Below are 3,607 nucleotides of genomic sequence, written 5' to 3'. Positions count from 1 at the left end.
AAAAAAAAAAAAAAAAAAGGGTAGAACAGAGTATGGGTTGGGTGGGTGCGGGTGGGGGCAGGAAGCAGGGGTGGTAGAATTAAATACAGTGGTCAGAGAAGGCTCACTGAGGTGACATTGCGGCCAAGTCGAGAGGGAGTGGAAAGAGCCAAGTGGAAATCTGGGGGCAGAGCAGCCAGGAGAGGAACAGCCTGTGCAAAGGCCCTGAGGCACCAGCAGGCCTGGCAGGTTCAAGGAATGCCAGAGGCTGGAGTGAGAGAGGGAGGAGGAGAGTGGGAAGAGGTGAGGTAGGTGAAGTAAGGCGCATCCTACAGAGGCTATGGGGAACACAGGCGCCCTCTGGAGGCCATATGGGGAACAGAGGGAAGAGGTTGGGGCTCAGGAGTCCCGCGTGAAGGCAATTGCAATACTTCAGGCGGGAGATGATGGCAGCTGGCCAGAGTGGTACCCAGTGTGGAAGGTGTAGAGGGGCCAGATTTGGGGTTTGAGGGCAGAGAAACTGAGATTTCCGGTAGCTTGAATGTGGGGTATGACGGGCAGAAGGAGGGCATAGCAGGGGAAGGAAATAAAGTGGCTTGTCCTGTACGTGACTGGAGCCCAGCTCCTTGCACCAACCCGGGCTCCTGCACCCCTCAGCAGGCCCGGGGCTCCCCAACGCCAGGCCAGAGCCAACCCCATGGAACACAAAGTGCCCAAGCTCTTCAGTGAATGAGGCTCTTAATGTATCACCGCCCATCAGGCCTGGCCTGGCATCCGGGTTTCTCCACCTGCAGACTGCAGGGGCCTCATTGGTGGGTTCCGGATTCCAAGTTCCAGTATTTGGAGGAGGTGGCAGAGGACGGTCCCCACCCCACCGTTTTCATCTTTCACCCAAGATTTGCACAGATTTCATTTTAATGACAGTCCGTTGTCTGTTTTGAGATAGAGTCTCACTCTGTTGCTCAGGCTGGAGTGTGGTGGCAAGATCTCAGCTCACTGCAACCTCCGCCTCCTGGGCTCACCTCAGGCTCCTGAGTAGCTGGAACTACAAATGCCCAGATAATTTTTTACATTTTTAGTAGATATGGGGTTCCACTATGTTGGCCAAGCTGGTCTCAAACTACTAACCTGAGATGATCCACCTGCCTCGGCCTCCCAACGTGCTGGGATTACAGGCATGAGCCACCACATCCGGACACCCAGCCACTGGTTTAAAAAAATGTTTGACACTGGGCACAGTGGCTCATGCCTGTAATCCCAACACTTTGGGAGGCTGAGGCAGGCGGATCACTTGAGGTCAGGAGATGGAGACCATCCTGGCCAACATGGTGAAACCCCATCTCTACTAAAAAAAATACAAAAATTAGCTGGACTTGGTGGTAGGTGCCTGTAATCCCAGCTCTTCAGGAGGCTGAGGCAGGAGAATCCCTTGAACCCGGGAAGTGGAGGTTGCAGTGAGCCGAGGTTGTACCATTGCACTCCAGCCTGGGGGATGAGAGCGAGATTTCATCTCAAAAACAAAACAAAACAAAACAAAACAAAAAACAGTGGCTGAGTGCAGTGGCTCATGCCTGTAATCCCAGCACTTTGGCCTGGGAGTTCCAGACCAGCCTGGGGCAAACAGTGAGATCCCTTGTTTACGAAACAAAACAAAAAATCTTTTCTAATTAAAAATAGCTGGGCATGGCCAGGCACGGTAGTGGCTCACTCCTGTAATCCCAGCACTTTGGGAGGCTGAGGCAAATCACCTGAGGTTAGGATTTTGGGACCAGCCTGGCCAACATGATGAAACCCAGTCTCTACAAAAAATACAAAAATTAGCCAGGCCTGGTGGCAGGTGCCTGTGTGGGGGAAAAGAAAGAGAGATCAGATTGTTACTGTGTCTATGGAGAAAAGCAAGATGCAAGAAACTCCATTTTGATCTGTACTAAGAAAAATTGTTTCTGCTTCGAGATGCTGTTAACCTGTACCTTTAGCCCCAACCCTGTGCTCACAGAAACATGTGCTGTAATGAATCAAAGTTTAATGGATTCAGAGCTGTGCAGGATGTGGCTTGTTAACAATGTGTTTGCAGGCAGTATGCTTGGTAAAAGTCATCGCCATTCTCCGTTCTCGATTAACCAGGGACACCATGCACTGCAGAAGGCCACAGGGACCTCTGCCCAAGAAAGCCTGGGTATTGTCCAAGGTCTCCCCGCACTGAGACAGCCTGAGATATGGCTTCATGGGAAGGGAAAGACCTTACCATCCCCCAGCCCGACACCCCTAAAGGGTCTGTGCGGAGGAGGAGGAGTGAAAGAGGGAGGCCTCTTTGCAGTTGAGATGAGAGGAAGGCTTTGGTCTCCTGCTCCTCCCTGGGAATGGAATGTCTCGATGTAAAGCCGACCGTTCCCATTCGTTCTATTCTGAGATAGGAGAAAACCGCCCTGTGGCTGGAGGTGAGATCCGCTGGCAGCGATACTGTCTGTTGCGCTTTGCTACACTGAGATGTTTGTGTAAAGAGAAACATAAATCTAGCCTGCGTGCACATCCCGGCACAGCACCTTCCCTTGAACTTATTCATGATACAGATTCCTTCGATCGTGTTTCCCTGCTGACCTTCTCCCCACCTGTTGTCCTGCTACACTCCCCTCCCCAAGATAGTAAAAATAATGATCAATAAATACCGAGGGAACTCAGAGGCTGGCGCCGGTGCGGGTCCTCTGTATGCTGAGCACCAGTCCCTGGGCCCACGGTTCTTTCTCTGTATTTTGTCTCTGTGTCTTATTTCTTTTCTCAGTCTCTCGTCCCACCTGATGAGAAATACCCACAGGTGTGGAGGGGCTGGTCCCCTTCATCCCTGTAATCCCAGCTACCCAGGAGGCTGAGGTAGGAGGATTGCTTGAACCTGGGAGGCAGAGATTGCAGTGAGGTGAGATCATACCACTGCACTCCAGCCTGGTGACAGAGTAAGATTCTGTCTTTAAAAAAAAAAAAAAAAAAGCTGGGCATAGTGCTACACGCCTGTGGTCCTAGCTACGCAGGAGGCTGAGGTGGGAGGATCGATTGAGCTCAGGAGTCTCACACCACTACATTCCAGCCTGCAAGACACAGCAAGGTCCCAAATCTTAAAAAAAAAAAAAAAAAAAAATTTAATAAAAAAAGTTTGAGCCGGGCACAGTTGAGCCAGGCGCAGATTACAAATTCACGCCTATAATCCCAGCACTTTGGGAGGCTGAGGCGGGTGAATCACCTGAGGTCAGGAGTTCAAGGCCAGGCTGGCCAACATAGTGAAACCCCATCTCTACTAAAAATACAAAAAATTAGCCCGGCGTGGTGGCACACAACTGTAATCCCAGCTACTTGGGAGGCTGAGACAGGAGAATTTCTTGAACCTGGGAGGTGGAGGTTGCAGTGAGCTGAGATCGTGCCATTGCACTCCAGCCTGGGCAATAGAGCAAGACTCTGTCACAAAAAAAAAAAATTATAATAGAAATAAATGAGTAAGTAATGTTTGGTAAAGCTTGTTTCATGAACATATTTTTCTATATACACATAGGTTGTTTATGAAATATTATGTAGGTAGGTTTACAGCTCCATAAATAGGCATCCCTCAGACTATAAAACTAATCTATTCCCAAAAAAGTAT

This window comes from Colobus angolensis, unplaced genomic scaffold (genome assembly GCF_000951035.1).
Source record: "Colobus angolensis palliatus isolate OR3802 unplaced genomic scaffold, Cang.pa_1.0 Scaffold60, whole genome shotgun sequence".
Lineage (NCBI taxonomy): Eukaryota > Metazoa > Chordata > Mammalia > Primates > Cercopithecidae > Colobus > Colobus angolensis.
Note: the sequence above shows the minus strand (reverse complement) of the source record.